General features: G+C 45.2%; 1 protein-coding gene across 1 annotated transcript in view; it reads right to left on the bottom strand.

Annotated features, from left to right (window-relative positions):
* AVEN (apoptosis and caspase activation inhibitor) overlaps positions 1-14,431 on the bottom strand; it is a 510,520-nt gene that overhangs the window by 88,817 nt on the left and 407,272 nt on the right. The window lies entirely within an intron of this gene.

The raw sequence follows: 14,431 nt of genomic DNA, 5'->3' as shown, positions 1-14,431 counted from the left end.
AGTATAATAATGTGGTCTTACTAGAAAGCATATTGTACAGAGGCAAAACCAGGTTCTCATTATGAAAATCTATGCTTCTGTTCATGCTTCCTTAATTTTATCTAACTTTACCGCAGATGCCTGGCACCGGTTGAAGACGGTAAATTTATAGTCCAGTATGCTTCTATAAAAAATCCATTAAGAGTAAAAATATTTTTAGCATTATCGAGACTGTATGGTTTGTATATCCACCCTACCCTGGTATGAAGTTGAATGTACTTAACGCCACATACAATTCATATAATAGACTATTACTATTGTTAGATTCAGACACATGTCTACCACACAGGCTTGTATTTTCATCTATATTAATCTTTTTGAAATGGCTCAATGAGATCGATGCATGCCTGCTGACATTTACTACTTCTACAGTAAACTAAGGGTGAATTAGACAACTGCGTCCCCCTCCACAAGGTGGAAAGAAGCAGTTCTCCCTTATAAGCCTTGAAAGAACTCCAGATAAGACACATCACTAGGGCCATTGTCTCCATTGTGCTGGGAGAATTGAATTTGCATTTCTGGTTTTTGAAAGCGGCAATGATATTAATAAAGCCTGTAGTTAAAGGGAACCTGTCACTGGGATTTAATGTATAGAGCTGAGGACATGGGTTGCTAGCTGGCCGCTAGCACATCCGCAATATCCAGTCCCCATAGTTCTCTGTGCTTTAATTGTGGAAAAAATACGATTTCATACATATGCAAATTAACCTGAGATGAGTCCAGTGTGAAGGAGCCCAGCACCGCCCCGCATCCTCAGAATCTCCTCCTTGCTCCCCGACGTCAGAAATCTAGAGCTCCGTAATCTAGCGATGCATGAGCTAGCGCATGCACAGTTCGTTCCCTGAGGCTGATGCTAGCACAGGGAAGGAACAGTATGACAACACTGCGCATGCGCTAGCTCGCACATCGCTAGATTACGGAGCTCTAGCTTTAAGACGTAAAAAAGTTGCAAACCTCATGTTTTTTTAAACACCATTTGTGACAAATTTTGTCAGAAGTGGCATTTCTGTGTCGCCCTTGAGTGATGGGGGAAGGGGTGATGGGGGAGTGACGAGTTGAGGGAGTGGGGGGGGGAGAGTTGGCGGGGACAGCTGGACCACCACATTTATCTTTATTTGTGCCTTTTTCAGGCGCAAGCGAAGACAGAAATTTACAGCTCCTCCAAGCTGTTGTAGATTTCATTCTAGCTCACGGAGTGCCAGAGGATGTGCCTAATATATCCGCTGGATAAATCTCCCCCTATAAACTTAGATAGTATTACATTTCGCCAGATTTATCACAGTGACTGATACTGGGTCTGGTGCTGGGCAAGTAATCAAACTGAATCAATCGCCATGTTTGTTAAAAATGATTTTGATTTTAACTAAATTGAGACATCGATATTAGCTCTACCCCTATAGTTAAAGGCAATATTGGGCACACGAACACCGCAGCAGTCTGGCACAGATTGAAGCTGGGCTTCTGCTGTAATGGCCGGTATTGGATATACCTCCAATACTGCCTTTTGCATCCCACCTAGATGCATTCGTCAGTAGCAGCCTCAGCATCTAGACATTTAGAGTCCCCCCACAAAAGCAATCGCAGGGTGCCAATGCCTTGCTATGGCAGCCGGGGGTCTAAATAAAGCCCCCAGGCCTACCATGACAGTATGTGACGCAGGGTCAGCCTAATAGACTGCCTGCCATTGCTATAGTGATAGGCTGTAAGGCTGAGTTCACACGGGCGAGATTTCCACGCGGGTGCAATGCGGTAGGTGAACGTATTGCACCCGCACTGAATCCGGCACCATTCATTTCAATGGGGCTGTGCACATGAGCGTTTTTTTTTCATGCATCACTTCTGCAATGCTTTAAAATCGCAGCATGCTCTATATTCTGTGTTTGTAACGCAGGACAGGCCCTGAAGAAATGGGGATGCGTTAACGCATTGCATCCGCAAGCAGGTGCGATGCGTTTTTCACTGATGGTTGCTAAAGATGTAAACCTTCAATTTTTTATCACGCGCGTGAAAAACGCATCAAAACGCATTGCACCCGCACGGAGAAAACTGAACAACTAAACGCAATTGCAGACAAAACTGACTGAACTTGCTTGCAAAATAGTGCGAGTTTCACTGAACGCACCCTGAACGCATCCTGAGCCAATCCGTCACACCCGTGTGAACCCAGCCTAATACATTGATATGCAAGGTAAAAATTTAAACTTTATTTTAAAAAAATGTAAAAATCATGAAAAAAATGTGTACATTCCCTGTTGCAATGTGAGCATTCATCCATAAATGTGCCGGGATAAATGTGCCAGACCAGGCAGGAAAACAGTGGGGATGTTTGGCTCTGTCACTCAAGGGAGGAAGGATTGGCTAAGGGAGAAAGGCAGTGGTACAGAGGTGCACCAGTGGTCAAGGGCAAGGATCAGCAACCTCCGGAACTCCAGCTGTTCTGAAACTACAACTCCCAGAATCCTACTTTTACTTCTGTGGAAGTTACAAGAACAGCCAAGTTAGGTGTGCATGCTGGGAGTTTTAGTGTAACAGCAGCCGGAGTGCCAAAGGTTGCTGATCCCTGGTCTAGGGCCACCACTCGTTGCTCTGAACACCTAATTAGCATACTAAATGATGTATATATTTCTATAAAATTGGGACATAATTTAACTCAGCATTATCGACGCTAACAGGCTGTTTGCTTGGTTTAATAAGACTAATTAATGCACAGATGCATATAAAAAAATGGTAAAGAAAAAAAAGGTGTTTTTTACCAAATAAAAGTGCCCCAAAAAAACAAACTGTGAAGGAAGCCTAAAAAAGCAATCATTGTCTTTCTAATCTTGTGCAATGGGACCAACTGTATTACAAGTAGCAATGTAATGGGGGAGGGAAACCTGTCCTCCTAAACCATATAATGGATGAGAAAATGCCAGGTGTCAGGATAATCTAAACGATACCCGCACCAGGAAGGGACATCTGTCTTCTACACGTCAGGCCTATGGCATAAATACTATATGTATATTTATTTGCACTGGATGTATACTAAACAGCATTCTGTTTATTGAGAATTAAATGAGATTACTTTTTTTGCATCAACTCTTGGAGTGCCGTGGATTTAACTTATACTGTCTAAACCACTCTCACAGGCACCCACACTGGATCCAAGGTGTGCAGAGTACACAATTATTCTACTAGGCCTAATAATGGACACAGATAATTATTCTGTCAGTTTCTATAGTATTGTGGGGCAGGAGCTTATTCTGATAAGGATCTCATACATCTTCATTAATGACATGATTTCCGGAGCAAGGCTCTGTACACTCAGACATTGTTACAAAAAATAATAAAAGTTCTGAGAATATCACTCACTAGTTTTATGTTAATCACCTAAACTACAACAATATAAAATTTACACTACACTTTTTTGTTTGTTTTTCATTGTCACAATTCCAGGGCCGACATGGAGCATTGTAACGGTTCCCAGGCCTGCCATAGCAAAGTTTCTCCTGAATCGTGCCTGGACTCAATAGAAACACAGAGATTTTTCCATAGACTGCAATTGAATACCATTATAGTCTATGGCAGTGATGGCTAACCTCCGGCACTCCAGCTGTGGTGAAGCTATGAATCCCAGCATGCTCCATTCATTTCTATGGAGCTCTGAGAACAGCCAAGCAAGTGTACATCTTGGGAGTTGTAGTTTTACCACAGCTAGAGTGCCAGACGTTAGCCATTACAGATCTATGATATAAGCAATCTAATGATAATGTGTTCAAGTAGAAATTCAGTTAAAAATAGAATAAATTTTTTTTAAAAACCAAAAAAAATCACAAGCATTAAAAATCCACCCCCCCTTCTTACCTCATTTTACAAATAAAAGTCAACAAAAGAAATATAAACATCAGTACTACCACTACGTCCCAAAATGACTCAACTGTCTGTCATCTGCAGTCGCATATTATCCGGGTGTCACAGCTGCAGTCACATTATCTGGGTGTCACAGCTGCAGTCACATATTATCAGGGTGCAGGTCTCACAGCTGCAGTCACATTATCGGGGTGTCACAGCTGCAGTCAGATATTATCAGGGTGCAGGTCTCACAGCTGCAGTCACATTATCGGGGTGTCACAGCTGCAGTCACATTATCTGGGTGTCACAGCTGCAGTCACAAATTATCAGGGTGCAGGTCTCACAGCTGCAGTCACATTATCGGGGTGTCACAGCTGCAGTCACATTATCTGGGTGTCACAGCTGCAGTCACAAATTATCAGGGTGCAGGTCTCACAGCTGCAGTCACATTATCGGGGTGTCACAGCTGCAGTCACATTATCTGGGTGTCACAGCTGCAGTCACATATTATCAGGGTGCAGGTCTCACAGCTGCAGTCAGATATTATCCGGGTGTCATTGAGACCCATCGGCTCCAAAGTTTGAACCTGATGGATCCAAAAATCCTTACGTTTCATTAACATTTTAGTCCTGTCACCGCCACGGCGTGGCTGTGACACACTCTCAATAATCTGAAAACATAGTTGGGCAATTTTATGTCTTTTTTGGTGAAAATGGTAAGGTATAGGTAATAATAAATTGGCTTTCCTAATAGAGGATTTGTGTTCACAAAATCTATCCTTCATGCGGATGGACGTCTCACCCACATACAACAAGCCGCATGGACATTTAAGGATGTAAATGACAAATTTACTATCGCATGTGAAGAAACCACGTATTGGTATTTGCTCTCCTGTGTGTAGATGGGTCAGCTGAGTGCTCTTAACGGCGCTGGAACAATGAATACAACTTAAACATGGAAAAGTACCTATTCCGGAGGTGGAGAGAACACTCTGTTTTAATTCCACTATATTGCTCCCAATATAGGCCTGAATAATCGTGTCTCTGATATTCACTGCTATTTTTTAGCAAATCATGGGTGGGCTCTGGAACTCCTCAACCTGTGGATAGGATTTAGTGACAATACTCCAATGCTCATTGATGACCGCCCTCACTTTATTGACCCATGGATAGTATTTCACTATAAACGGTATACGGGATTTTTGGTTTTTATTTCTGTTTTTTGTAACTGAAAAAAACATTCATTTTATCTTTTTGTTCCTGTAATACATGTAAAGGGTATACTCTTACTCTGAATTTAGTGGTCATTTCATTTATTCTAGTTTCACGAATGACGGGATCGCTCACTATCCGTGTTATTCTCTGGTATTGGGAATAAGGAAGGGATTTCTTTGTAGACACAGGGTGATTGCTGGTATATGTAAGTAAACTGTTCCGATCTGTGATTTTAGTATACAGATCGCTTGAGTCTACCCTCTTCTCCCTTAATCATCCAAGTGTCTAAAAAAGGAATATGTTGATAATCATAATGTAAAGTAAATTTAAGCTTTTAGGGTGTCACAGCTGCAGTCACATTATTGGGGTGTCACAGCTGCAGTCACATATTATCGGGGTGTCACAGCTGCAGTCACATATTATCGTGGAGTCTAGGGGTGCACCGAAATGAAAATTCTGGTCCGAAACCGAAACCGAAAATTCAGGATACCCCTTGACCGAGACCGAAACCGAAACCGAAACTGCCTTTTTGCCCAAATACTTTTAAAAGACCCCCCACCCCATAACAGTGCCATCCACAGACCCCCCACCTCATAACAGTGCCATCCACAGACCCCCACCCACCCCATAACAGTGCCATCCACAGACCCCCACCCACCCCATAACAGTGCCATCCACAGACCCCCACCCACCTCATAACAGTGCCATCCACAGACCCCCACCCACCCCATAACAGTGCCATCCACAGACCCCCCCACCTCATAACAGTGCCATCCACAGACCCCCACCCACCCCATAACAGTGCCATCCACAGACCCCCACCCACCCCGTAACAGTGCCATCCACAGACCCCCCCCCCCATTGTACAATTAATAGAAAATAGCGGGGAGGGACTGGGAGGAGGAGCTGGGGGCCGGTGCGTTCACTGTGCTCCGGCCCCCAGCTCCAGTAGTTATAAAATGTTGTACAATTAATAAGGATTCTATTCATGAGGCCCCCTCTGTAGTAGAACATTCAATACAGCCACATCCTACTCACAGGGCTGTTATCTTAATGCTGGCCGGCCGGGCAGAGGAGCGGCAGCGTCACAACTGACGTCATGTGCCCGGCCTACTTTCTGAATGAAGGAGGCGGCGCAGGCATGTGACGTCAGTCGTGACGCTGCCGCTCGTCTGCCTGGCCGGCCAGCATTAAGATAACAGCCCTGTGAGTAGGATGTGGCTATATTGAATGTTCTACTGCAGAGGGGGCCTCATGAATAGAATCCTTATTAATTGCACACATTTTATAACTACTGGAGCTGGGGGCCGGAGCACAGTGAACGCACCGGCCCCCAGCTCCTCCTCCCAGTCCCTCCCCTCTATTTCCGGCCGATATGTAAAAATATCGGCAGAAACAGATTAGGTGCATTTTCGGCCGCCGAAATTTCGGTGCACCCCTAGTGGAGTCAAAGCTGCAGTCACATATTATCGGGGTGTCACAGCTGCAGTCACATATTATCGGGGTGTCACAGCTGCAGTCACATTATCGGGGTGTCACAGCTGCAGTCACATAATATCGTGGGGTCAAAGCTGCAGTCACATATTATCAGGGTGTCACAGCTGCAGTCACATATTATCGGGGTGTCACAGCTGCAGTCACATGTTATAGGGGTGTCACAGCTGCAGTCACATATTATCGGGGTGTCACAGCTGCAGTCACATGTTATAGGGGTGTCACAGCTGCAGTCACATATTATTGGGGGTCACAGCTGCAGTCACATATCAGGGGGCAGGTGTCACAGATGCAGTCACATTTTATGGGGGGGTCACAGCTGCAGTCACATATTATCAGGGGGTCACAGCTGAAGTCACATATTATCGGGGGGTCACAGCTGCAGTCACATATTATCGGGGTGTCACAGCTGCAGTCACATGTTATAGGGGGTCACAGCTGCAGTCACATATCAGCGGGCAGGTGTCACAGCTGCAGTCACATATTATTGGGCTGTCACAGCTGCAGTCACATATTATCGGGGGGTCACAGCTGCAGTCACATATTATCGGGGGGGGGGGGTCACAGCTGCAGTCACATATTATCGGGGGGTCACAGCTGCAGTCACATATTATCAGGGGGTCATAGCTGCAGTCACATTATCGGGGGGGGTCACAGCTGCAGTCACATTATGGAGGTGCAGGTCTCAGCTATATGACCAGTAATGGCCTCCACCATGCAGGTGATGGTTTAGCACAGGAGCTGGTGGGTGTAATGTCCGCAGACAGCAGTGACCACCCCTGGTATATGACAAGAGGTAAGTTGTACAGGACCTACCTGATAAATGAATACTGACTGTGGTAATAATACATGTTAGACGTCTCTCAGCCACAGTTACACAGGAAAGTCTCTCAGCAATTCCAGGAGTCTGACCAGAAATACAGATTTCCCAGGACATTAGGAAGGAACTGACTGGAAATGCACATCCACTTCCTCACGACGTCTGCAGGAACTTCTGAGAGACTTGTGGCAATTCTGTGGTAAAATTCCACACCTGAGAACACACCTGTATGTGCGGCACCTGAGAGATCCTGGGCGGAGCTTCACATGAGGGGAAGCCCCGCCCCCAGTCAGGACGCCACCTGCAGCAGGGATCATGTGCACAGTTCAGTCTCTGTTTTCAGATGGCATTTAGGGGGCAGTCGCCTGCAGTGATGGTCAGTTCGCAGTGTTCGCCAGAACACATGCAGGCTGCCATCTTTAGTAAGGTAGACTCACCCGTCCAGCGATGCACAGGTAAGCCCTTACCTGTGCCGGGATTCGGTCTGAAATCAAATGCAGTTACCGGGAGCAGGCAGTTCCGAGATTACTGCTGCAGGGGGTGTCCTGACAGGATCTCTCAGGTGCCGCACCTACAGGTGTGTTCTCAGGTAGAGCAGCAGTTTCTGAGGAATTTTACCACAGAATCACCACAGAATCACCACAAGTCTCTCAGAAGTTCCTGCAGACGTCGGTGAGGAAGTGAATGTGTATTTCCAGTCAGTTCCTTCCTAACGTCCTGGGAAATCTGTATTTCTGGCCAGACAGCGCTCCTGGAATTGGCTGCTGCCAGGTGCCGGCCTCCTGAAGAGAACATTATGCTCATTCATGGATAAAAGATCTTCATGAGAGATGCAGCCAATATTCACTGGATGTGATTGTCATGGCCTATATTACAGCTACAATAATTAGACAGGTGTGTGAGGTAACTTACCTCCTGTGCGGGTGAACAGCCTGTCGGATCTGTGCTGCCGCTAGTGCACGTGTGCCCCCGGACTGCCGCTGAAGCCCTATTGACTATAATGGGGGCGGGACGGAGTTCTGGCCGCAGTACGGCAAACATGCTGAGAGGCGGCCGGAATAAAAGTACGACATGGGGACCCTATGGTGGGCTCTGCTATTATTGGGGGCACTATAGGGAGAATTATTGCTACTTGGAGGCATTATGGCAGACTTCATTACTACTAGGGGACCATGGAGAACACTATTACTATTGGGCCACTGTACGGGCACTATTTCTGCCAAAGGCACTCTAGGAGAGAATTATTACTATCGGTGGGGCTTTTGGGAGCACCATTACTGTGGGGAAAACCTAGCACAGTATCAGCTTAGCACAATTATTTTATGGAGGACACTAAGTTTATGGCATTAGTAGTGTCAGGCACACTATTTGCTGGGGGCAATTATGTTTGGGAGAACTAAGTGTCAATAATTATTGAAGGGGCACTATCTCTGTGATACTAGTTTTTTTTAATGGGGCTGTTTCAGCAGCATAGAATTGGGGAGCACAGCAGGAACAGTATTGAGGATGGCAAGATGGTCCAAAAGTGGGAGGATAATAGAAAAGTAGGAAAGATGTTCATGTGGCAAAATATGCTGTGACAAGATATGCCTGAAAAAAGTCATCATGGTGGTCTGGTCCAAATGGAGAAAATAAGTAAAGAGAACATGTATACCAGAGGGGACATCACTGGATGTAATAGGTATGTGGTGCTGTGTTTTCCCATATGTTTGGTTGCACAGAATTTAAAAAGTAATAGTCATCCATCATTCGTCCTAATATGATGTCTGCCATTTTGACAGGAAGATTAGTGCTGCATGCTGTGCCAAATCTACAAAAACAGTTGACGGAGGTTTAAAACAAAGCCTGAGGAGAATTGCCGTATTATGTTAACATGCTTCAGTGCTTCCTCGAGGTTACTCTGTTTGAGCATTTTGCCACAATAAAGCATCATTCACACGTCCGTGCTCAAATCCATGAGCAGGTGGTCAGTGATGCATCCATGAAGATGTCCGTGAAGGATCCATGTTGGACCCCTCTCATCTCTCCTTCTAAATCCTGGTATGTCTGCATTGAACTATTAATGTCTCTTTTCCTGCTGGATTTATTGAGTATTTGTTTACACTATTTCACCCCTGTATCTGGTCCTCCCTTGATTAGTTCATATGTAGCCCCCTCCCCTCTTGGTCACACCTGATTGATCACTGAGTGGTATAAATCTAAGATCCAGACTCTTCCAGACCTTGGTCTTTCCACATGCAACATCTCTAAAGTGCAACTCTTTAAAGTGCACAGACTGAATTATACCAGAATTGGACCAGAAGGGGACCACAGGTAATTAGACATAGTCAATGCAAACAATGTTTACATTTTTACTCTTACTCCTCCTACTTTTCCACAACCTCCTGAAATACCCCCACATCCATTCACCCAGCAAGGAACTATTCATCTCTTCTTCCATCTTACCTCCTCATCTGATAGCTTGCACAAACCTGTTTGCAAACATAAAACACTTCCTTCCAAAACACACACAGACACCTCATGCGCTCTCTTATTCTCACCTATTAACACTTTCTCTGCTTCTCCTTACTGCTGGTGATATCTCTCCAAATCCAGGACCCCCTCAGCAAATCCCCACCATCACCTCCATGTCCCACTACAAATCTCTTTCTACAAATTCCTGCAACCCCTTAAACCTAATTACCATTCCTCTGACCCCTGCCCCTTTGGCTCCTCTTGCAGGAGCATTATGGAACGCACGCTCTGTCCGTAACAAACTGTCGTACATTCACGAACTGTTTCTCTCTCAAAACCTTTCCTTTCTGGGTCTCACAGAAACATGGCTGACACCCTCAGACACCTCCTCCCCTGCTGCACTCTCTTATAGTGGATTTCAATTCACTCACACCCCCCGCCCCGGCTGCAAACATGGTGGAGGAGTTGGTATTCTCCTATCAGACACCTGCTCCTACAGCCCAACTCCACTGCCACCCTCCATTACGCTCACCTCATTTGAAGTACACTCTGTTCGCATCTACTCTCCCTCCAACCTTCAAGTAGCTGTCATTTACCGCCCTCCAGGCCCAGCCACCATCTTTCTTGACCACTTCAACACCTGGCTACTACACTTTCTTTCTGCCGACATCCCCACTATCATCATGGGTGACTTCAACATCTCTATTGACACCTGCCACTCGGCCGCCTCAACTCCTGTCGCTCTCTTCCTCCTTCGGCCTATCACAGTGGTCCTCAGCTCCCACCCACAGAGATGGTCACACTCTGGATCTGATCTTTACCCGCTTTTGCTCCCTATCTAACCTTTCTAACTCGCCTCTCCCCCTATCCGACCACAACCTACTCACCTTCTCTTCACTGGTCTCTTCTGTAGCCTCCCCGGTCCACACACCAGCACACCCCCGCAGGAACCTTAAACATCTCGACTTTCGCTTGCTTTCTGACTCTCTTCTCCCACTCTCTACCATCTGTTGCCTCCAAGACCCAGAAGCTGCTACCACCCTATACAACACCACAATAAGTACAGCTCTGGACACTGTTGCCCCCCTCACACATAACAAAATCCGGAAAATCAACAGACAACCCTGGCACACCAACCTGACCAAGAAACTCAGACAAGCTTCCAGGGCTGCTGAGCGACGATGGAAAAAATCCCCTTCTATAGATCATCTCACTGCATACAAGCAATCCCTTCTCATATTCAAATCCGCACTCGCTGATGCAAAACAGGCCTACTTCTCATCTCTCATATCTTCCCTGTCACACAGCCCTAAACAACTTTTTAGCACTTTTAACTACCTTCTCCGCCCCCCAGCGCCCCCACCCTCTCCTCTCTTCTCAGCTGAGGACTTTGCCAAATATTTCAAACAAAAGATAGTCCACATCAGAGAAAGCTTTACTACACAGTCCCCACAGACCCTCTACACAACTGCTCGGTCCTCTCCCCCTAAAACCTGCTTCTCCACCATTACAGAAGAAAGATCACATCTCACCACCTGTACACTTGACCCGATCCCATCCCACCTCATCCCTAACCTCACCCCAGTGTTTATCCCAGTCCTAACTCATCTCTTCAATCTATCACTAAACTCTGGTGTCTTCCCCTCTGCTTTTAAACATGCTACCATTACACCCATCCTCAAAAAGCCTTCACTTGACCCATCTTCCTTGTCCAGTTATCGCCCCATATCACTTCTTCCGTATGCCTCAAAGCTACTTGAACAACATGTCCATTCTGAACTGTCCTCCCACCTCTCCTCTTGCTCCCTCTTTGACCGCCTACAATCTGGCTTCCGAACCCACCACTCGACCGAGACTGCCCTTACCAAAGTCACCAATGACCTACTGACAGCCAAAACCAAGAAACAATACTCTGTCCTCCTTCTCCTTGACCTGTCCTCTGCCTTCGACACTGTTGACCACACCCTTCTGTTGCAAACTCTCTCATCTCTTGGCATCACTGACCTGGCTCTCTCCTGGATCACATCATACCTCACAGACCGGACGTTTAGCGTCTCCCACTCCCGCACCACCTCCTCGTCTCATGCCCTCTCTGTTGGTGTCCCGCAAGGCTCTGTCCTAGGACCCCTGCTCTTCTCAATCTACACTTTTGGCCTGGGACAGCTCATAGAGTCCCATGGCTTTCAGTATCACTCCTATGCTGATGACACACAAATCTACCTTTCTGGTCCAGACATCACCACCTTACTATCAAGAATCCCACAATGTCTATCTTCTATATCATCCTTCTTCGCCTCTCGCTTTCTTAAACTTAACATGGATAAGACAGAATTCATAATCTTTCCCCCATCTTGTTCAACCCCCCCAACAGACCTATCTATCACAATCAATGGCTGCACATTATCCCCAGTCAAAAAAGCCCGCTGCCTTGGAGTGACCTTAGATTCTGCCCTTTCCTTCCGACCGCACATCCAAGCCCTTTCCACCACCTGCCGCCTCCAACTCAAAAACATCTCCCGCATCCGTGCTTTCCTTAACTTCGAATCTGCGAAAATGCTCGTACATGTCCTCATTATCTCCCGCCTAGACTACTGCAACATTCTCCTCTGTGGCCTTCCATCTAGCACCCTCGCACCCCTCCAATCTATCCTCAACTCCGCTGCCCGACTAATCCACCTCTCACCTTATTACTCCTCTGCCTCTCCCCTCTGCCAATCCCTTCACTGGCTCCCCATTGCCCAACAAATCCACTTCAAAGTACTGACAAACACATACAAGGCCGTCCATAACCTGTACCCTCCCTACATCTCTGAGCTACTTTCCCAATACATCCCCACACGCACTCTCCGATCCTTACAAGACCTCCTTCTCTCCTCTCCTCTTATCGCCTCTTCCCACAATCGACTCCAAGATTTCTCCCGTGCATCCCCCATACTCTGGAACTCGCTACCCCAACATATCAGACTCTCACCTACAGTGGAATCCTTCAAAAGAAACCTGAAAACCCACCTCTTCAGACAAGCCTACAACCAATGACCCTGCTGCCTCTATACCGCCATGACCAACTCAACCCGCACCTACTGTGTCCTTCTCCCATACCATGTAGATTGTAAGCCCTCACGGGCAGGGCCCTCTCTCCTTCTGTACCAGTTTATAACTCGTCTTGTTTATGATTAGTACAATTGTCTGTGTTATGTATGTGCACCGCTTATCATATGTACAGCGCTATGGAATGAATGGCGCTTAAATAATAAATAATAATAATAATAATCCGTGTGTCCATTTTTTGCTGTCAGTTTTGCATGCGCATTTCACTGACACTGAACAGCTGGAAAAGTAATTTTTAAAGAATTTCTTTTTAATGATTCGTGATACACGGATGCAACACAGATGGCATCCAAGGTTTTCACGGACCCACGGACTATAATGAACGTGATGGATCTGTAAACACGGACAAAATAGAGCATGCATCAGTGCTAAAAACATGAATTCACGGACAGTGCTAAAACACTGATGTGTGAATTTTTTGTTTCAAAAATTATATTATTGTGTAAAACCTAAATAAATAAAAAAAGGTATACATATTAGGTATTGTAATGTCCGTAAAAACCTGCTCTATAAAAATACCACATGACCGAACACTGTAAAAAACATTAAATAAAAACGGTGTAAAAAAAGTCATATGCACCCCAAAATAGTGCCAACCTAACAGTCATCTAATCCTGCAAAAATGATACCCAACCTGAGACAATCGCCTAAAAACAAAAACAAAAAACTATGGCTCTCAGACTGTGGAGACACTAAAACATGATTTTTTTTTGTTTAAAAAATTATATGATTGTGTAAAACCTAAATAAAATAAAAAAGGAATACATATTAGGTATTGCCGCGTCCGTAAGAACCTGCTCTATAAAAATAGCACATGATTTAATCTGTCAGATAAACATTGTAAATAATAAAAACTGTGCCAAAACAGCTATTTTTTTTGCAAATTTTAGATTTTTCCCATAACAAAGCAAGGGTTAACAGCTAAACAAAACTCAATATTTATTGCCCTGATTCTGTAGTTTACAGAAATGCCCCATATGTGGTTGTAAACTGCTGTATGGCCACATGGCAGGGCGCAGAAAAAAAAGGAACGCCATATGGTTTTTGGAAGGCAGTTTTTGCTGGAATATTTTTTTGATACCATGTCCCATTTGAAACACTTCCCCCCCCCCCCCCGATGTACCCCTAGAGGAGAAACTTGGAAATTTGCAAATTTTTCCAAATTTTTTGTAAATTAGTTTTTTTTTTTTTATAAATAAAAATGAAATTTTTTGACTCCATTTTACCAGCGTCATGAAGTACAATATGTGACGAAAAAACTATCTCAGAATAGCCTGGATAAGTCAAAGCATTTTAAAGTTATTCACACATAAAGTGACACTGGTCAGATTTGCAAAAAATGGCCTGGTCCTTAAGGTGAAAATGAGCCCAGTCCATAAGGGGTTAATTAGCATTTTACTTACAATAACTTACTGACATTCAGTTACTGACATACACGCTTAAAGGCTGTGTACACCTTTGAGGGCAAAAA

The sequence above is a fragment of the Bufo gargarizans genome, chromosome 11 (genome assembly GCF_014858855.1).
Source record: "Bufo gargarizans isolate SCDJY-AF-19 chromosome 11, ASM1485885v1, whole genome shotgun sequence".
NCBI classification, from domain to species: domain Eukaryota; kingdom Metazoa; phylum Chordata; class Amphibia; order Anura; family Bufonidae; genus Bufo; species Bufo gargarizans.
This window is presented reverse-complemented; position numbering and strand designations above follow the sequence as displayed.